The following is a 21,991-nucleotide window of genomic DNA, read 5'->3' as shown; positions in this document are numbered from 1 at the left end:
TGTTCATATGATTTTGACTATGTCAGGCAGTTATTTCTGTGATTGCGACTGTGTCCGGCTGTTGTTTCTGTGATTGTGACTGTGTCAGGCTGTTGTTTCTGTGATTGTGACTGTGTGAGAGTTGTTGTTCCTCTGATTGCGACTATGTCAGGCTGTTGTTTCAGTTGTTGTGATTCTGTAATTATGTTGTTTCTGTGACTGAGGCAGTGTCAGACTGTTGTGTCTGTGATGGTGTCTATGTCAGGCTGTTGTTTCTGTGATTGTGACACTCTCCGGGTTGTAGTTTCTGTGATTGTGACTATGTCAGGCTGCTGTTTCTGGGATTGTGACCATGTCAGGCTGTTGTTCGTGTGATTGTGACTATGTCAGGCTGTTGTTTCTGTGATGGGGTCTATGTCAGGCTGTTGTTTCTGTGATTGTGACTCTGTCCGGGTTGTAGTTTCTGTGATTGCGATATGTCAGGCTGCTGTTTCTGTGATTGTGACTATGTCAGGCTGTTGTTCATGTGATTGTGACTATGTCAGGCTGCTGTTTCAGTGATTGTGATTGTGTCAGGCTGTTGTTTCTGTGATTGTGGCTATGTCAGGCTTTTGTTTCTGTGCTTGTGATTATGTCAGGCTGCTGTTTTTGTGATTGTGACTATGTCAGGCTGTTGTTTCTGTCATTGTGACTATGTCAGGCTGTTGGTTCTGTGACTGTGACTATGTCAGGGTTGTTGTTTCTTTGATTGTGATTATGTCAGGCTGTTGTTTCTGTGATTGTGACTATGTCAGGCTGTTGTTTCTGTTGTTGTGTCTATGTCAGGGCTGTTTTTTTTGTGATTGTGATTATGTCAGGCTGTTGTTTCTGTGATTGTGACTATGTCAGGCTGTTGTTTCTGTGATTGTGATTATGTCAGGCGGCTCTTTCTGTGATTGTGACTATGTCAGGCTGTTGTTTCTGTCATTGTGACTATGTCAGGCTGTTGGTTCTGTGATTGTGAAAGTGTCAGGCTGTTGATTCTGTGATTGTGACTATGTCAGGGTTGTTGTTTCTGTGATTGTGACTGTGTCAGGCTGTTGATTCTGTGATTGTGACTATGTCAGGGTTGTTGTTTCTGTGATTGTGACTATGCCAGGCTGTTCTTCGTATGATTGTGACTATGTCATGCTTTTGTTTCTGGGTTGTGATAAGGTCAGGCTGTTGTTTCTGTGATTGTGACTATGTCAGGCTTTTGTTTCTGTGATTGTAACGATGTCATGCTGTTGTTTCTATGATTCCCACCATGTCAGGCTGTTGTTTCTGTGATTGTGACTGTGTCAGGTTGTTGTTTCTTTGATGATGGCTATGTCGGGCTGCTGTTTCGATGATTGTGATTATGTCAGGCTGTTGTTTCTGTGATTTTTCTTTGTCAAGCTGTTGTTTCTGTGATTGTGACTGTTTCAGAGTTGTTGTTCCTCTGATTGTGACTATGTCAGGCTGTTGTTTCAGTGGTTGTGACTGTGTAAGGCTGTTGTTTCTGTGATTGTGACTATGTCAGGGTTGTTGTTTCTGTGATTGTGGCTATGTCAGGCTGTTGTTCGTGTGATTGTGACTATGTCAGGCTGTTTTTTCTGTGATTGTGACTGTGTCAGGGTTGTTGATTCTGTGATTGTGAATATATCAGCGTTGTTGTTTCTGTGATTGTGGCAATGTCAGGCTGTTGTTTCTGTGATTTCCATCATGTCACGCTGTTGTTTCTGTGATTGTGACTATGTCAGGCTTTTGTTTCTGTGATTGTGACGATGTCAGGCTGTTGTTTTGGTGATTGTGACTATGTCAGGGTCGTTGTTTCTGTGATTGTGACCGTGTCAGGCTGTTGTTTTTTTGATTATGGCTATGGCAGGTTTGTTGTTTCAGTGATTGTGACTATGCCAGGCTGTTGTTTCTGTGATTGTGATTATGTCACGCTGTTGATTCTGTGATTGTGACTATGTCAGGGCTGTTGTTTCTGTTATTGTGACTATGTCAGGGCTGTTGTTTCTGTGATTGTGATTGTGTCACGCTGTTGTTTCTGTGATTGTGACTATGTCAGGCTGTTGTTTCTGTGATTGTGAATATGTCAGGCTGCTGTTTCTGTGATTGTGACTATGTCAGGCTGTTGTTTCTGTGATTGTGACTATGTCAGGGCTGTTGGTTCTGTGATTGTGACTATGTCAAGGTTGTTGTTTCTGTGATTGTGACTATGTCAGGCAGTTGTTTCTGTGATTGTGACTCTGTCAGGGTTGTTGTTTCTGTGATTGTGACTCTGCCAGGCTGTTGTTCAAATGTTTTTGACTATGTCAGGCGGTTATTTCTGTGATTGCGACTGTGTCCGGCTGTTGTTTCTGTGATTGTGACTGTGTCAGGCTGTTGTTTCTTTGATGATGTCTATGTCAGGCTGCTGTTTCGATTATTGTGATTATGTCGGGCTGTTGTTTCTGTGATTGTGACTCTGTCAGGGTTGTTGTTTCTGTGATTGTGACTATGCCAGGGTGTTGTTCATATGATTTTGACTATGTCAGGCAGTTATTTCTGTGATTGCGACTGTGTCAGGCTGTTGTTTCTTTGATGATGGCTATGTCAGGCTGCTGTTTCGATTATTGTGATTATGTCGGGCTGTTGTTTCTGTGTTGTGTCTATGTCAGGCTGTTGTTTCAGTTGTTGTGACTATGCAAGGCTGTTGTTTGTGTGATTGTGGCTATGTCAGGCTGTTGTTTCAGTGATTGTGACTATGTCAGGCTGTTGTTCGTGTGATTGTGACTATGTCAGGCTGTTGTTTCTGTGATTGTGATTGTGTCAGCGTTGTTCTTTCGGTGATTGTAACTATGTCAGGCTGTTGTGTCTGTGATTGTGAATATGTCAGGCTGTTGTTCGTGTGATTGTGACTATGTCAGGCTGTTGTTTCTGTGATTGTGGCAATGTCAGGCTGTTGTTTCTGTGATTTCCATCATGTCACGCTGTTGTTTCTGTGATTGTGACTATGTCAGGCTTTTGTTTCTGTGATTGTGACGATATCAGGCTGTTGTTTTGGTGAATGTGACTATGTCAGTGTCGTTGTTTCTGTGATTGTGACCGTGTCAGGCTGTTGTTTTTTTGATTATGGCTATGGCAGGGTTGTTGTTTCAGTGATTGTGACTATGCCAGGCTGTTGTTTCTGTGATTGTGACTATGTCAGGGTTGTTGCTTTTGTGATTGTGACTGTGACAGGCTGTTGTTTCTTTGATTATGGCTATGTCAGGCTGTTGCTTCTGTGATTGTGACTATGTCAGGGCTGTTGTTTCTGTTATTGTGACTATGTCAGGGCTGTTGTTTCTGTGATTGTGATTGTGTCAGGCTGTTGTTTCTGTGATTATGACTATGTCAGGCTGTTGTTTCAGTGGTTGTGACTGTGTAAGGCTGTTGTTTTTTTGATTATGGCTATGGCAGGGTTGTTGTTTCAGTGATTGTGACTGTGCCAGGCTGTTGTTTCTGTGATTGTGACTATGTCAGGGTTGTTGCTTTTGTGATTGTGACTGTGACAGGCTGTTGTTTCTTTGATTATGGCTATGTCAGGCTGTTGTTTCTGTTATTGTGACTATGTCAGGCTGTTGATTCTGTGATTGTGACTATGTCAGGGCTGTTGTTTCTGTTATTGTGACTATGTCAGGGCTGTTGTTTCTGTGATTGTGATTGTGTCAGGCTGTTGTTTCTGTGATTGTGATTGTGTCAGGCTGTTGTTTCTGTGATTGTGACTATGTCAGGCTGCTGTTTCTGTGATTGTCACTATGCCAGGGCTTTTGGTTCTGTGATTGTGACTATGTCAGTGTTGTTGTTTCTGTGATTGTGACTATGTCAGGCTGTTGTTTCTGTGATTGTGACTCTGCCAGGCTGTTGTTCATATGATTTTGACTATGTCAGGCAGTTATTTCTGTGATTGCGACTGTGTCCGGCTGTTGTTTCTGTGATTGTGACTGTGTCAGGCTGTTGTTTCTGTGATTGTGACTGTGTGAGAGTTGTTGTTCCTCTGATTGCGACTATGTCAGGCTGTTGTTTCAGTTGTTGTGACTCTGTAATTATGTTGTTTCTGTGATTGAGGCAGTGTCAGACTGTTGTGTCTGTGATGGTGTCTATGTCAGGCTGTTGTTTCTGTGATTGTGACACTCTCCGGGTTGTAGTTTCTGTGATTGTGACTATGTCAGGCTGCTGTTTCTGGGATTGTGACCATGTCAGGCTGTTGTTCGTGTGATTGTGACTATGTCAGGCTGCTGTTTCTGTGATGGGGTCTATGTCAGGCTGTTGTTTCTGTGATTGTGACTCTGTCCAGGTTGTAGTTTCTGTGATTGTGATATGTCAGGCTGCTGTTTCTGTGATTGTGACTATGTTAGGCTGTTGTTCATGTAATTGTGACTATGTCAGGCTGCTGTTTCAGTGATTGTGATTGTGTCAGGCTGTTGTTTCTGTGATTGTGGCTATGTCAGGCTGTTGTTTCTGTGCTTGTGATTATGTCAGGCTGCTGTTTTTGTGATTGTGACTATGTCAGGCTGTTGTTTCTGTCATTGTGACTATGTCAGGCTGTTGGTTCTGTGACTGTGACTATGTCAGGGTTGTTGTTTCTTTGATTGTGATTATGTCAGGCTGTTGTTTCTGTGATTGTGACTATGTCAGGCAGTTGTTTCTGTGATTGTGACTCTGTCAGGGTTGTTGTTTCTGTGATTGTGACTCTGCCAGGCTGTTGTTCAAATGTTTTTGACTATGTCAGGCGGTTATTTCTGTGATTGCGACTGTGTCCGGCTGTTGTTTCTGTGATTGTGACTGTGTCAGGCTGTTGTTTCTTTGATGATGTCTATGTCAGGCTGCTGTTTCGATTATTGTGATTATGTCGGGCTGTTGTTTCTGTGATTGTGACTCTGTCAGGGTTGTTGTTTCTGTGATTGTGACTATGCCAGGGTGTTGTTCATATGATTTTGACTATGTCAGGCAGTTATTTCTGTGATTGCGACTGTGTCAGGCTGTTGTTTCTTTGATGATGGCTATGTCAGGCTGCTGTTTCGATTATTGTGATTATGTCGGGCTGTTGTTTCTGTGTTGTGTCTATGTCAGGCTGTTGTTTCAGTTGTTGTGACTATGCAAGGCTGTTGTTTGTGTGATTGTGGCTATGTCAGGCTGTTGTTTCAGTGATTGTGACTATGTCAGGCTGTTGTTCGTGTGATTGTGACTATGTCAGGCTGTTGTTTCTGTGATTGTGATTGTGTCAGCGTTGTTCTTTCGGTGATTGTAACTATGTCAGGCTGTTGTGTCTGTGATTGTGAATATGTCAGGCTGTTGTTCGTGTGATTGTGACTATGTCAGGCTGTTGTTTCTGTGATTGTGGCAATGTCAGGCTGTTGTTTCTGTGATTTCCATCATGTCACGCTGTTGTTTCTGTGATTGTGACTATGTCAGGCTTTTGTTTCTGTGATTGTGACGATATCAGGCTGTTGTTTTGGTGAATGTGACTATGTCAGTGTCGTTGTTTCTGTGATTGTGACCGTGTCAGGCTGTTGTTTTTTTGATTATGGCTATGGCAGGGTTGTTGTTTCAGTGATTGTGACTATGCCAGGCTGTTGTTTCTGTGATTGTGACTATGTCAGGGTTGTTGCTTTTGTGATTGTGACTGTGACAGGCTGTTGTTTCTTTGATTATGGCTATGTCAGGCTGTTGCTTCTGTGATTGTGACTATGTCAGGGCTGTTGTTTCTGTTATTGTGACTATGTCAGGGCTGTTGTTTCTGTGATTGTGATTGTGTCAGGCTGTTGTTTCTGTGATTATGACTATGTCAGGCTGTTGTTTCAGTGGTTGTGACTGTGTAAGGCTGTTGTTTTTTTGATTATGGCTATGGCAGGGTTGTTGTTTCAGTGATTGTGACTGTGCCAGGCTGTTGTTTCTGTGATTGTGACTATGTCAGGGTTGTTGCTTTTGTGATTGTGACTGTGACAGGCTGTTGTTTCTTTGATTATGGCTATGTCAGGCTGTTGTTTCTGTTATTGTGACTATGTCAGGCTGTTGATTCTGTGATTGTGACTATGTCAGGGCTGTTGTTTCTGTTATTGTGACTATGTCAGGGCTGTTGTTTCTGTGATTGTGATTGTGTCAGGCTGTTGTTTCTGTGATTGTGATTGTGTCAGGCTGTTGTTTCTGTGATTGTGACTATGTCAGGCTGCTGTTTCTGTGATTGTCACTATGTCAGGGCTTTTGGTTCTGTGATTGTGACTATGTCAGTGTTGTTGTTTCTGTGATTGTGACTATGTCAGGCTGTTGTTTCTGTGATTGTGACTCTGCCAGGCTGTTGTTCATATGATTTTGACTATGTCAGGCAGTTATTTCTGTGATTGCGACTGTGTCCGGCTGTTGTTTCTGTGATTGTGACTGTGTCAGGCTGTTGTTTCTGTGATTGTGACTGTGTGAGAGTTGTTGTTCCTCTGATTGCGACTATGTCAGGCTGTTGTTTCAGTTGTTGTGACTCTGTAATTATGTTGTTTCTGTGATTGAGGCAGTGTCAGACTGTTGTGTCTGTGATGGTGTCTATGTCAGGCTGTTGTTTCTGTGATTGTGACACTCTCCGGGTTGTAGTTTCTGTGATTGTGACTATGTCAGGCTGCTGTTTCTGGGATTGTGACCATGTCAGGCTGTTGTTCGTGTGATTGTGACTATGTCAGGCTGCTGTTTCTGTGATGGGGTCTATGTCAGGCTGTTGTTTCTGTGATTGTGACTCTGTCCAGGTTGTAGTTTCTGTGATTGTGATATGTCAGGCTGCTGTTTCTGTGATTGTGACTATGTTAGGCTGTTGTTCATGTAATTGTGACTATGTCAGGCTGCTGTTTCAGTGATTGTGATTGTGTCAGGCTGTTGTTTCTGTGATTGTGGCTATGTCAGGCTGTTGTTTCTGTGCTTGTGATTATGTCAGGCTGCTGTTTTTGTGATTGTGACTATGTCAGGCTGTTGTTTCTGTCATTGTGACTATGTCAGGCTGTTGGTTCTGTGACTGTGACTATGTCAGGGTTGTTGTTTCTTTGATTGTGATTATGTCAGGCTGTTGTTTCTGTGATTGTGACTATGTCAGGCTGTTGTTTCAGTTGTTGTGTCTATGTCAGGGCTGTTTTTTTGTGATTGTGATTATGTCAGGCTGTTGTTTCTGTGATTGTGACTATGTCAGGCTGTTGTTTCTGTGATTGTGATTATGTCAGGCTGCTCTTTCTGTGATTGTGACTATGTCAGGCTGTTGTTTTTGTCATTGTGACTATGTCAGGCTGATGGTTCTGTGATTGTGAAAGTGTCAGGCTGTTGATTCTGTGATTGTGACTATGTCAGGGTTGTTGTTTCTGTGATTGTGACTGTGTCAGGCTGTTGATTCTGTGATTGTGACTATGTCAGGGTTGTTGTTTCTGTGATTGTGACTGTGTCAGGCTGTTGATTCTGTGATTGTGACTATGTCAGGGTTGTTGTTTCTGTGATTGTGACTGTGTCAGGCTGTTGATTCTGTGATTGTGACTATGTCAGGGTTGTTGTTTCTGTGATTGTGGCTATGTCAGGCTGTTGTTCGTGTGATTGTGACTATGTCAGGCTGTTTTTTCTGTGATTGTGACTGTGTCAGGGTTGTTCTTTCGGTGATTGTAACTATGTCAGGCTGTTGTGTCTGTGATTGTGAATATGTCAGGCTGTTGTTTCTGTGATTGTGACTCCGTCAGGGTTGTTGATTCTGTGATTGTGAATATATCAGCGTTGTTGTTTCTGTGATTGTGGCAATGTCAGGCTGTTGTTTCTGTGATTTCCATCATGTCACGCTGTTGTTTCTGTGATTGTGACTATGTCAGGCTTTTGTTTCTGTGATTGTGACGATGTCAGGCTGTTGTTTTGGTGATTGTGACTATGTCAGGGTCGTTGTTTCTGTGATTGTGACTGTGTCAGGCTGTTGTTTTTTTGATTATGGCTATGGCAGGGTTGTTGTTTCAGTGATTGTGACTATGCGAGGCTGTTGTTTCTGTGATTGTGATTATGTCACGCTGTTGATTCTGTGATTGTGACTATGTCAGGGCTGTTGTTTCTGTTATTGTGACTATGTCAGGGCTGTTGTTTCTGTGATTGTGATTGTGTCACGCTGTTGTTTCTGTGATTGTGACTATGTCAGGCTGTTGTTTCTGTGATTGTGAATATGTCAGGCTGCTGTTTCTGTGATTGTGACTATGTCAGGCAGTTGTTTCTGTGATTGTGACTATGTCAGGGTTGTTGTTTCTGTGATTGTGACTCTGCCAGGCTGTTGTTCAAATGTTTTTGACTATGGAAGGCGGTTATTTCTGTGATTGCGACTGTGTCCGGCTGTTGTTTCTGTGATTGTGACTGTGTCAGGCTGTTGTTTCTTTGATGATGTCTATGTCAGGCTGCTGTTTCGATTATTGTGATTATGTCGGGCTGTTGTTTCTGTGATTTTGACTATGTCAGGCTGTTGTTTCTGTGATTGTGACTGTGTGAGAGTTGTTGTTCCTCTGATTGCGACTATGTCAGGCTGTTGTTTCAGTTATTGTGACTCTGTAATTATGTTGTTTCTGTGATTCAGGCAGTGTCAGGCTGTTGTGTCTGTGATGGTGTCTATGTCAGGCTGTTTTTTCTGTGATTGTGACACTCTCCGGGTTGTAGTTTCTGTGATTGTGACTATGTCAGGCTGCTGTTTCTGTGATTGTGACCATGTCAGGCTGTTGTTCGTGTGATTGTGATTATGTCAGGCTGTTGTTTCTGTGATGGTGTCTATGTCAGGCTGTTGTTTCTGTGATTGTGACTCTGTCCTGGTTGTAGGTTCTGTGATTGTGATATGTCAGGCTGCTGTTTCTGTGATTGTGACTATGTCAGGCTGTTGTTCATGTGATTGTGACTGTGTCAGGCTGTTGTTTCTGTGATTGTGACTATGTCAGGCTGTTGTTTCTGTTATTGTGACTATGTCAGGGCTGTTATTTGTGTAATTGTGATTGTGTCAGGCTGTTGTTTCTGTGATTGTGGCTATGTCAGGCTGTTGTTTTTGTGCTTATGATTATGTCAGGCTGCTGTTTCTGTGATTGTGACTATGTCAGGCTGTTGTTTCTGTCATTGTGACTATGTCAGGCTGTTGGTTCTGTGATTGTGACTATGTCAGGGTTGTTGTTTCTGTGATTGTGACTATGTCAGGCTGTTGTTTCTGTGATTGTGACTCTGTCAGGGTTGTTGTTTCTGTGATTGTGACTATGCCAGGGTGTTGTTCATATGATTTTGACTATGTCAGGCAGTTATTTCTGTCATTGCGACTGTGTCAGGCTGTTGTTTCTTTGATGATGGCTATGTCAGGCTGCTGTTTTGATTATTGTGATTATGTTGGGCTGTTGTTTCTGTGTTGTGTCGATGTCAGGCTGTTGTTTCAGTTGTTGTGACTATGCAAGGTTGTTGTTTCTGTGATTGTGGCTATGTCAGGCTGTTGTTTCAGTGATTGTGACTATGTCAGGCTGTTGTTCGTGTGATTGTGACTATGTCAGGCTGTTGTGTCTGTGATTGTGAATATGTCAGGCTGTTGTTCGTGTGATTGTGACTATGTCAGGCTGTTGTTTCTGTGATTGTGACTGTGTCAGGGTTGTTCTTTCGGTGATTGTGACTATGTCAGGCTGTTGTTTCTGTCATTGTGAATATGTCAGGCTGTTGTTCGTGTGATTGTGACTATGTCACGCTGTTGTTTCTGTGATTGTGATTATGTCAGGCTGCTCTTTCTGTGATTGTGACTATGTCAGGCTGTTGTTTCTGTCATTGTGACTATGTCAGGCTGTTGGTTCTGTGATTGTGAAAGTGTCAGGCTGTTGATTCTGTGATTGTGACTATGTCAGGGTTGTTGTTTCTGTGATTGTGACTGTGTCAGGCTGTTGCTTCTGTGATTGTGACTATGTGAGAGTTGTTGTTTCTGTGATTGTGACTATGCCAGGCTGTTCTTCGTATGATTGTGACTACGTCATGCTTTTGTTTCTGGGTTGTGATAAGGTCAGGCTGTTGTTTCTGTGATTGTGACTATGTCAGGCTTTTGTTTCTGTGATTGTAACGATGTCAGGCTGTTGTTTCTATGATTCCCACCATGTCAGGCTGTTGTTTCTGTGATTGTGACTATGTCAGGCTGTTGTTTCTGTCATTGTGACTATGTCAGGCTGTTGGTTCTGTGATTGTGACTATGTCAGGGTTGTTGTTTCTGTGATTGTGACTCTGTCAGGGTTGTTTCTGTGATTGTGACTATGCCAGGGTGTTGTTTATATGATTTTGACTATGTCAGGCAGTTATTTCTGTGATTGCGACTGTGTCCGGCTGTTGTTTCTGTGATTGTGACTGTGTCAGGCTGTTGTTTCTTTGATGATGGCTATGTCAGGCTGCTGTTTCGATTATTGTGATTATGTCGGGCTGTTGTTTCTGTGTTGTGTCTATGTCAGGCTGTTGTTTCAGTTGTTGTGACTATGCAAGGCTGTTGTTTCAGTGATTGTGACTATGTCAGGCTGTTGTTCGTGTGATTGTGACTATGTCAGGCTGTTGTTTATGTGATTGTGACTGTGACAGCGTTGTTCTTTCGGTGATTGTAACTATGTCAGGCTGTTGTGTCTGTGATTGTGAATATGTCAGGCTGTTGTTCGTGTGATTGTGACTATGTCAGGCTGTTGTTTCTGTGATTGTGACTGTGTCAGGGTTGTTCATTCGGTGATTGTGACTGTCAGGCTGTTGTTTCTGTCATTGTGACTATGTCAGGCTGTTGGTTCTGTGATTGTGAAAGTGTCCGGCTGTTGATTCTGTGATTGTGACTATGTCAGGGTTGTTGTTTCTGTGATTGTGACTGTGTCAGGCTGTTGATTCTGTGATTGTGACTATGTGAGGGTTGTTGTTTCTGTGATTGTGACTATGCCAGGCTGTTCTTCGTATGATTGTGACTATGTCATGCTTTTGTTTCTGGGTTGTGATAAGGTCAGGCTGTTGTTTCTGTGATTGTGACTATGTCAGGCTTTTGTTTCTGTGATTGTAACGATGTCAGGCTGTTGTTTCTATGATTCCCACCATGTCAGGCTGTTGTTTCTGTGATTGTGACTGTGTCAGGTTGTTGTTTCTTTGATGATGGCTATGTCGGGCTGCTGTTTCGATGATTGTGATTATGTCAGGCTGTTGTTTCTGTGATTTTTCTTTGTCAATCTGTTGTTTCTGTGATTGTGACTGTTTCAGAGTTGTTGTTCCTCTGATTGTGACTATGTCAGGCTGTTGTTTCAGAAGTTGTGACTGTGTAAGGCTGTTGTGTCTGTGATTGTGACTATGTCAGGGTTGTTGTTTCTGTGATTGTGACTATGTCAGGCTGTTGTTCGTGTGATTGTGACTATGTCAGGCTGTTGTTTCTCTGATTGTGACTGTGTCAGTGTTGTTCTTTCGGTGATTGTAACTATGTCAGGCTGTTGTGTCTGTGATTGTGAATATGTCAGGCTGTTGTTTCTGTGATTGTGACTATGTCAGGGTTGTTGTTTCTGTTATTGTGGCTATGTCAGGCTGTTGTTTCAGTGATTGTGACTATGTCAGGCTGTTGTTTCAGTGATTGTGACTATGTCAGGCTGTTGTTCGTGTGATTCTGACTATGTCAGGCTGTTGTTTGTGTGATTGTGACTATGTCAGGCTGTTTTTTCTGTGATTGTGACTGTGTCAGGGTTGTTCTTTCGGTGATTGTAACTATGTCAGGCTGTTGTGTCTGTGATTGTGAATATGTCAGGCTGTTGTTTCTGTGATTGTGACTCCATCAGGGTTGTTGATTCTGTGATTGTGAATATATCAGCATTGTTGTTTCTGTGATTGTGGCAATGTCAGGCTGTTGTTTCTGTGATTTCCATCATGTCACGCTGTTGTTTCTGTGATTGTGACTATGTCAGGCTTTTGTTTCTGTGATTGTGACGATGTCAGGCTGTTGTTCTGGTGATTGTGACTATGTCAGGGTCGTTGTTTCTGTGATTGTGACCGTATCAGGCTGTTGTTTTTTTGATTATGGCTATGGCAGGGTTGTTGTTTCAGTGATTGTGACTATACCAGGCTGTTGTTTCTGTGATTGTGACTATGTCAGGGTTGTTGCTTTTGTGATTGTGACTGTGACAGGCTGTTGTTTCTTTGATTATGGCTATGTCAGGCTGTTGATTCTGTGATTGTGACTATGTCAGGGCTGTTGTTTCTGTTATTGTGACTATGTCAGGGCTGTTGTTTCTGTGATTGTGATTGTGTCAGGCTGTTGTTTCTGTGATTGTGAAAGTGTCAGGCTGTTGATTCTGTGATTGTGACTATGTCAGGCTGTTGTTTCTGTCATTGTGACTATGTCAGGGCTGTTGGTTCTGTGATTGTGACTATGTCAAGGATGTTGTTTCTGTGATTGTGACTGTGTCAGGCTGTTGTTTCTGTGATTGTGAAAGTGTCAGGCTGTTGATTCTGTGATTGTGACTATGTCAGGGTTGTTGTTTCTGTGATTGTGACTGTGTCAGGCTGTTGATTCTGTGATTGAGACTGTGTCCGGCTGTTGTTTCTGTGATTGTGACTGTGTCAGGCTGTTGTTTCTTTGATGATGGCTATGTCAGGCTGCTCTTTCGATTATTGTGATTATGTCGGGCTGTTGTTTCTGTGATTGTGACTATGTCAGGCTGTTGTTTCTGTGATTGTGACTGTGTGAGAGTTGTTGGTCCTCTGATTGCGACTATGTCAGGCTGTTGTTTCAGTTGTTGTGACTCTGTAACTATGTTGTTTCTGAGATTGAGGCAGTGTCAGGCTGTTGTGTCTGTGATGGTGTCTATGTCAGGCTGTTGTTTCTGTGATTGTGACACTCTCCGGGTTGTAGTTTCTGTGATTGCGACTATGTCAGGGTTGCTGTTTCTGTGATTGTGACCATGTCAGGCTGTTGTTCGTGTGATTGTGACTATGTCAGGCTGTTGTTTCTGTGATGGTGTCTATGTCAGGCTGTTGTTTCTGTGATTGTGACTCTGTCCGGGTTGTAGTTTCTGTGATTGTGATATGTCAGGCTGCTGTTTCTGTGATTGTGACTATGTCAGGCTGTTGTTCATGTGATTGTGACTATGTCAGGCTGTTGTTTCTGTGATTGTGACTATGTCAGACTGTTGTTTCTGTTATTGTGACTATGTCAGGGCTGTTATTTATGTAATTGTGATTGTGTCAGGCTGTTGTTTCTGTGATTGTGGCTATGTCAGGCTGTTGTTTCTTTGCTTATGAATACGTCAGGCTGCTATTTCTGTGATTGTGACTATGTCAGGCTGTTGTTTCTGTCATTGTGACTATGTCAGGCTGTTGGTTCTGTGATTGTGACTATGTCAGTGTTGTTGTTTCTGTGATTGTGACTATGTCAGGCTGTTGTTTCTGTGATTGTGACTCTGTCAGGGTTGTTGTTTCTGTGATTGTGGCTATGCCAGGCTGTTGTTCATATGATTTTGACTATGTCGGGCAGTTATTTCTGTGATTGCGACTGTGTCCGGCTGTTGTTTCTGTGATTGTGACTGTGTCAGGCTGTTGTTTCTTTGATGATGGCTATGTCAGGCTGCTGTTTCGATTATTATGATTATGTCGGGCTGTTGTTTCTGTGTTGTGTCTATGTCAGGCTGTTGTTTCAGTTGTTGTGACTATGCAAGGCTGTTGTTTCTGTGATTGTGGCTATGTCAGGCTGTTGTTTCAGTGATTGTGAATATGTCAGGCTGTTGTCCGTGTGATTGTGACTATGTCAGGCTGTTGTGTCTGTGATTGTGGCTATGTCAGCGTTGTTCTTTCGGTGATTGTAACTATGTCAGGCTGTTGTTTCTGTGATTGTGAATATGTCAGGCTGTTGTTCGTGTGATTGTAACTATGTCAGGCTGTTGTGTCTGTGATTGTGGCTATGTCAGGGTTGTTCTTTCGGTGATTGTAACTATGTCAGGCTGTTGTTTCTGTGATTGTGACTCCGTCAGGGTTGTTGATTCTGTCATTGTGAATATGTCAGGCTGTTGTTCGTGTGATTGTGACTATGTCAGGCTGTTGTTTTGGTGATTGTGACTATGTCAGGGTCGTTGTTTCTGTGATTGTGACCGTGTCAGGCTGTTGTTTTTTTGATTATCGCTATGGCAGGGTTGTTGTTTCAGTGATTGTGACTATGCGAGGCTGTTGTTTCTGTGATTGTGACTATGTCAGGGTTGTTGCTTTTGTGATTGTGACTGTGACAGGCTGTTGTTTCTTTGATTATGGCTATGTCAGGCTGTTGTTTCTGTGATTGTGACTATGTCAGGGCTGTTGTTTCTGTTATTGTGACTATGTCAGGGCTGTTGTTTCTGTGATTGTGATTGTGTCAGGCTGTTGTTTCTGTGATTGTGACTATGTCAGGCTGTTGTTTCTGTGATTGTGATTATGTCAGGCTGCTGTTTCTGTGATTGTCACTATGTCAGGGCTTTTGGTTCTGTGATTGTGACTATGTCAGGGTTGTTGTTTCTGTGATTGTGGCGATGTCAGGCAGTTGTTTCTGTGATTGTGACTCTGCCAGGCTGTTGTTCATATGATTTTGACTATGTCAGGCGGTTATTTCTGTGATTGCGACTGTGTCCGGCTGTTGTTTCAGTGATTGTGACTGTGTCAGGCTGTTGTTTCTTTGATGATGGCTATGTCAGGCTGCTGTTTCGATTATTGTGATTATGTCGGGCTGTTGTTTCTGTGATTGTGACTATGTCAGGCTGTTGTTTCTGTGATTGTGACTGTGTGAGAGTTGTTGTTCCTCTGATTGCGACTATGTCAGGCTGTTGTTTCAGTTGTTGTGACTCTGTAATTATGTTGTTTCTGAGATTGAGGCAGTGTCAGGCTGTTGTGTCTGTGATGGTGTCTATGTCAGGCTGTTGTTTCTGTGATTGTGACACTCTCCGGGTTGTAGTTTCTGTGATTGTGACTATGTCAGGGTTGCTGTTTCTGTGATTGTGACCATGTCAGGCTGTTGTTCGTGTGATTGTGACTATGTCAGGCTGTTGTTTCTGTGATGGTGTCTATGTCAGGCTGTTGTTTCTGTGATTGTGACTCTGTCCGGGTTGTAGTTTCTGTGATTGTGATATGTCAGGCTGCTGTTTCTGTGATTGTGACTATGTCAGGCTGTTGTTTCAGTGATTGTGACTATGTCAGGCTGTTGTTCGTGTGATTGTGACTATGTCAGGCTGTTGTTTCTGTGATTGTGACTGTGTCAGGGTTGTTCTTTCGGTGATTGTAACTATGTCAGGCTGTTGTGTCTGTGATTGTGAATATGTCAGGCTGTTGTTTCTGTCATTGTGACTATGTCAGGCTGTTGGTTCTGTGATTGTGACTATGTCAGGGTTGTTGTTTCTGTGATTGTGACTCTGTCAGGGTTGTTTCTGTGATTGTGACTATGCCAGGGTGTTGTTTATATGATTTTGACTATGTCAGGCAGTTATTTCTGTGATTGCGACTGTGTCCGGCTGTTGTTTCTGTGATTGTGACTGTGTCAGGCTGTTGTTTCTTTGATGATGGCTATGTCAGGCTGCTGTTTCGATTATTGTGATTATGTCGGGCTGTTGTTTCTGTGTTGTGTCTATGTCAGGCTGTTGTTTCAGTTGTTGTGACTATGCAAGGCTGTTGTTTCAGTGATTGTGACTATGTCAGGCTGTTGTTCGTGTGATTGTGACTATGTCAGGCTGTTGTTTATGTGATTGTGACTGTGACAGCGTTGTTCTTTCGGTGATTGTAACTATGTCAGGCTGTTGTGTCTGTGATTGTGAATATGTCAGGCTGTTGTTCGTGTGATTGTGACTATGTCAGGCTGTTGTTTCTGTGATTGTGACTGTGTCAGGGTTGTTCATTCGGTGATTGTGACTGTCAGGCTGTTGTTTCTGTCATTGTGACTATGTCAGGCTGTTGGTTCTGTGATTGTGAAAGTGTCAGGCTGTTGATTCTGTGATTGTGACTATGTCAGGGTTGTTGTTTCTGTGATTGTGACTGTGTCAGGCTGTTGATTCTGTGATTGTGACTATGTGAGGGTTGTTGTTTCTGTGATTGTGACTATGCCAGGCTGTTCTTCGTATGATTGTGACTATGTCATGCTTTTGTTTCTGGGTTGTGATAAGGTCAGGCTGTTGTTTCTGTGATTGTGACTATGTCAGGCTTTTGTTTCTGTGATTGTAACGATGTCAGGCTGTTGTTTCTATGATTCCCACCATGTCAGGCTGTTGTTTCTGTGATTGTGACTGTGTCAGGTTGTTGTTTCTTTGATGATGGCTATGTCGGGCTGCTGTTTCGATGATTGTGATTATGTCAGGCTGTTGTTTCTGTGATTTTTCTTTGTCAATCTGTTGTTTCTGTGATTGTGACTGTTTCAGAGTTGTTGTTCCTCTGATTGTGACTATGTCAGGCTGTTGTTTCAGAAGTTGTGACTGTGTAAGGCTGTTGTGTCTGTGATTGTGACTATGTCAGGGTTGTTGTTTCTGTGATTGTGACTATGTCAGGCTGTTGTTCGTGTGATTGTGACTATGTCAGGCTGTTGTTTCTCTGATTGTGACTGTGTCAGTGTTGTTCTTTCGGTGATTGTAACTATGTCAGGCTGTTGTGTCTGTGATTGTGAATATGTCAGGCTGTTGTTTCTGTGATTGTGACTATGTCAGGGTTGTTGTTTCTGTTATTGTGGCTATGTCAGGCTGTTGTTTCAGTGATTGTGACTATGTCAGGCTGTTGTTTCAGTGATTGTGACTATGTCAGGCTGTTGTTCGTGTGATTCTGACTATGTCAGGCTGTTGTTTGTGTGATTGTGACTATGTCAGGCTGTTTTTTCTGTGATTGTGACTGTGTCAGGGTTGTTCTTTCGGTGATTGTAACTATGTCAGGCTGTTGTGTCTGTGATTGTGAATATGTCAGGCTGTTGTTTCTGTGATTGTGACTCCATCAGGGTTGTTGATTCTGTGATTGTGAATATATCAGCATTGTTGTTTCTGTGATTGTGGCAATGTCAGGCTGTTGTTTCTGTGATTTCCATCATGTCACGCTGTTGTTTCTGTGATTGTGACTATGTCAGGCTTTTGTTTCTGTGATTGTGACGATGTCAGGCTGTTGTTCTGGTGATTGTGACTATGTCAGGGTCGTTGTTTCTGTGATTGTGACCGTATCAGGCTGATGTTTTTTTGATTATGGCTATGGCAGGGTTGTTGTTTCAGTGATTGTGACTATACCAGGCTGTTGTTTCTGTGATTGTGACTATGTCAGGGTTGTTGCTTTTGTGATTGTGACTGTGACAGGCTGTTGTTTCTTTGATTATGGCTATGTCAGGCTGTTGATTCTGTGATTGTGACTATGTCAGGGCTGTTGTTTCTGTTATTGTGACTATGTCAGGGCTGTTGTTTCTGTGATTGTGATTGTGTCAGGCTGTTGTTTCTGTGATTGTGAAAGTGTCAGGCTGTTGATTCTGTGATTGTGACTATGTCAGGCTGTTGTTTCTGTCATTGTGACTATGTCAGGGCTGTTGGTTCTGTGATTGTGACTATGTCAAGGATGTTGTTTCTGTGATTGTGACTGTGTCAGGCTGTTGTTTCTGTGATTGTGAAAGTGTCAGGCTGTTGATTCTGTGATTGTGACTATGTCAGGGTTGTTGTTTCTGTGATTGTGACTGTGTCAGGCTGTTGATTCTGTGATTGAGACTGTGTCCGGCTGTTGTTTCTGTGATTGTGACTGTGTCAGGCTGTTGTTTCTTTGATGATGGCTATGTCAGGCTGCTCTTTCGATTATTGTGATTATGTCGGGCTGTTGTTTCTGTGATTGTGACTATGTCAGGCTGTTGTTTCTGTGATTGTGACTGTGTGAGAGTTGTTGGTCCTCTGATTGCGACTATGTCAGGCTGTTGTTTCAGTTGTTGTGACTCTGTAACTATGTTGTTTCTGAGATTGAGGCAGTGTCAGGCTGTTGTGTCTGTGATGGTGTCTATGTCAGGCTGTTGTTTCTGTGATTGTGACACTCTCCGGGTTGTAGTTTCTGTGATTGCGACTATGTCAGGGTTGCTGTTTCTGTGATTGTGACCATGTCAGGCTGTTGTTCGTGTGATTGTGACTATGTCAGGCTGTTGTTTCTGTGATGGTGTCTATGTCAGGCTGTTGTTTCTGTGATTGTGACTCTGTCCGGGTTGTAGTTTCTGTGATTGTGATATGTCAGGCTGCTGTTTCTGTGATTGTGACTATGTCAGGCTGTTGTTCATGTGATTGTGACTATGTCAGGCTGTTGTTTCTGTGATTGTGACTATGTCAGACTGTTGTTTCTGTTATTGTGACTATGTCAGGGCTGTTATTTATGTAATTGTGATTGTGTCAGGCTGTTGTTTCTGTGATTGTGGCTATGTCAGGCTGTTGTTTCTTTGCTTATGAATACGTCAGGCTGCTATTTCTGTGATTGTGACTATGTCAGGCTGTTGTTTCTGTCATTGTGACTATGTCAGGCTGTTGGTTCTGTGATTGTGACTATGTCAGTGTTGTTGTTTCTGTGATTGTGACTATGTCAGGCTGTTGTTTCTGTGATTGTGACTCTGTCAGGGTTGTTGTTTCTGTGATTGTGGCTATGCCAGGCTGTTGTTCATTAGATTTTGGCTATGTCGGGCAGTTATTTCTGTGATTGCGACTGTGTCCGGCTGTTGTTTCTGTGATTGTGACTGTGTCAGGCTGTTGTTTCTTTGATGATGGCTATGTCAGGCTGCTGTTTCGATTATTGTGATTATGTCGGGCTGTTGTTTCTGTGTTGTGTCTATGTCAGGCTGTTGTTTCAGTTGTTGTGACTATGCAAGGCTGTTGTTTCTGTGATTGTGGCTATGTCAGGCTGTTGTTTCAGTGATTGTGAATATGTCAGGCTGTTGTCCGTGTGATTGTGACTATGTCAGGCTGTTGTGTCTGTGATTGTGGCTATGTCAGCGTTGTTCTTTCGGTGATTGTAACTATGTCAGGCTGTTGTTTCTGTGATTGTGAATATGTCAGGCTGTTGTTCGTGTGATTGTAACTATGTCAGGCTGTTGTGTCTGTGATTGTGGCTATGTCAGGGTTGTTCTTTCGGTGATTGTAACTATGTCAGGCTGTTGTTTCTGTGATTGTGACTCCGTCAGGGTTGTTGATTCTGTCATTGTGAATATGTCAGGCTGTTGTTCGTGTGATTGTGACTATGTCAGGCTGTTGTTTTGGTGATTGTGACTATGTCAGGGTCGTTGTTTCTGTGATTGTGACCGTGTCAGGCTGTTGTTTTTTTGATTATCGCTATGGCAGGGTTGTTGTTTCAGTGATTGTGACTATGCGAGGCTGTTGTTTCTGTGATTGTGACTATGTCAGGGTTGTTGCTTTTGTGATTGTGACTGTGACAGGCTGTTGTTTCTTTGATTATGGCTATGTCAGGCTGTTGTTTCTGTGATTGTGACTATGTCAGGGCTGTTGTTTCTGTTATTGTGACTATGTCAGGGCTGTTGTTTCTGTGATTGTGATTGTGTCAGGCTGTTGTTTCTGTGATTGTGACTATGTCAGGCTGTTGTTTCTGTGATTGTGATTATGTCAGGCTGCTGTTTCTGTGATTGTCACTATGTCAGGGCTTTTGGTTCTGTGATTGTGACTATGTCAGGGTTGTTGTTTCTGTGATTGTGGCGATGTCAGGCAGTTGTTTCTGTGATTGTGACTCTGCCAGGCTGTTGTTCATATGATTTTGACTATGTCAGGCGGTTATTTCTGTGATTGCGACTGTGTCCGGCTGTTGTTTCAGTGATTGTGACTGTGTCAGGCTGTTGTTTCTTTGATGATGGCTATGTCAGGCTGCTGTTTCGATTATTGTGATTATGTCGGGCTGTTGTTTCTGTGATTGTGACTATGTCAGGCTGTTGTTTCTGTGATTGTGACTGTGTGAGAGTTGTTGTTCCTCTGATTGCGACTATGTCAGGCTGTTGTTTCAGTTGTTGTGACTCTGTAATTATGTTGTTTCTGAGATTGAGGCAGTGTCAGGCTGTTGTGTCTGTGATGGTGTCTATGTCAGGCTGTTGTTTCTGTGATTGTGACACTCTCCGGGTTGTAGTTTCTGTGATTGTGACTATGTCAGGGTTGCTGTTTCTGTGATTGTGACCATGTCAGGCTGTTGTTCGTGTGATTGTGACTATGTCAGGCTGTTGTTTCTGTGATGGTGTCTATGTCAGGCTGTTGTTTCTGTGATTGTGACTCTGTCCGGGTTGTAGTTTCTGTGATTGTGATATGTCAGGCTGCTGTTTCTGTGATTGTGACTATGTCAGGCTGTTGTTTCAGTGATTGTGACTATGTCAGGCTGTTGTTCGTGTGATTGTGACTATGTCAGGCTGTTGTTTCTGTGATTGTGACTGTGTCAGGGTTGTTCTTTCGGTGATTGTAACTATGTCAGGCTGTTGTGTCTGTGATTGTGAATATGTCACGCTGTTGTTTCTGTGATTGTGACTCCATCAGGGTTGTTGATTCTGTGATTGTGAATATATCAGCGTTGTTGTTTCTGTGATTGTGGCAATGTCAGGCTGTTGTTTCTGTGATTTCCATCATGTCACGCTGTTGTTTCTGTGATTGTGACTATGTCATGCTTTTGTTTCAGTGATTGTGACGATGTCAGGCTGTTGTTTTGGTGATTGTGACTATGTCAGGGTCGTTGTTTCTGTGATTGTGACCGTGGCAGGCTGTTGTTTTTTTGATTATCGCTATGGCAGGGTTGTTGTTTCAGTGATTGTGACTATGTCAGGCTGTTGTTTCTGTGATTGTGACTATGTCAGGGTTGTTGCTTTTGTGATTGTGACTGTGTCAGGCTGTTGTTTCTTTGATTATGGCTATGTCAGGCTGTTGTTTCTGTTATTGTGACTATGTCAGGGCTCTTGTTTCTGTGATTGTGACTGTGTCAGGCTGTTGTTTCCGTGATTGTGACTATGCCAGGCTGTTCTTCGTATGATTGTGACTACGTCATGCTTTTGTTTCTGGGTTGTGATAAGGTCAGGCTGTTGTTTCTGTGATTGCAACGATGTCAGGCTGTTGTTTCTATGATTCCCACCATGTCAGGCTGTTGTTTCTGTGATTGTGACTGTGTCAGGTTGTTGTTTCTTTGATGATGGCTATGTCGGGCTGCTGTTTCGATGATTGTGATTATGTCAGGCTGTTGTTTCTGTGATTTTTCTTTGTCAATCTGTTGTTTCTGTGATTGTGACTGTTTCAGAGTTGTTGTTCCTCTGATTGTGACTATGTCAGGCTGTTGTTTCAGTGGTTGTGACTGTGTAAGGCTGTTGTTTCTGTGATTGTGACTATGTCAGGGTTGTTGTTTCAGTGATTGTGAATATGTCAGGCTGTTGTCCGTGTGATTGTGACTATGTCAGGCTGTTGTGTCTGTGATTGTGGTTATGTCAGCGTTGTTCTTTCGGTGATTGTAACTATGTCAGGCTGTTGTTTCTGTGATTGTGAATATGTCAGGCTGTTGTTCGTGTGATTGTAACTATGTCAGGCTGTTGTGTCTGTGATTGTGGCTATGTCAGGGTTGTTCTTTCGGTGATTGTAACTATGTCAGGCTGTTGTTTCTGTGATTGTGACTCCGTCAGGGTTGTTGATTCTGTCATTGTGAATATGTCAGGCTGTTGTTCGTGTGATTGTGACTATGTCAGGCTGTTGTTTCTGTGATTGTGATTATGTCAGGCTGCTCTTTCTGTGATTGTGACTATGTCAGGCTGTTGTTTCTGTCATTGTGACTATGTCAGGCTGTTGGTTCTGTGATTGTGAAAGTATCAGGCTGTTGATTCTGTGATTGTGACTATGTCAGGGTTGTTGTTTCTGTGATTGTGACTGTGTCAGGCTGTTGATTCTGTAAATATGACTATGTCAGGGTTGTTGTTTCTGTGATTGTGACTATGCCAGGCTTTTCTTCGTATGATTGTGACTACGTCATGCTTTTGTTTCTGGGTTGTGATAAGGTCAGGCTGTTGTTTCTGTGATTGTGACTATGTCAGGCT

Source organism: Chiloscyllium punctatum, chromosome X (assembly GCF_047496795.1).
Source record: "Chiloscyllium punctatum isolate Juve2018m chromosome X, sChiPun1.3, whole genome shotgun sequence".
NCBI classification, from domain to species: Eukaryota; Metazoa; Chordata; class Chondrichthyes; order Orectolobiformes; family Hemiscylliidae; genus Chiloscyllium; species Chiloscyllium punctatum.
Note: the sequence above shows the minus strand (reverse complement) of the source record.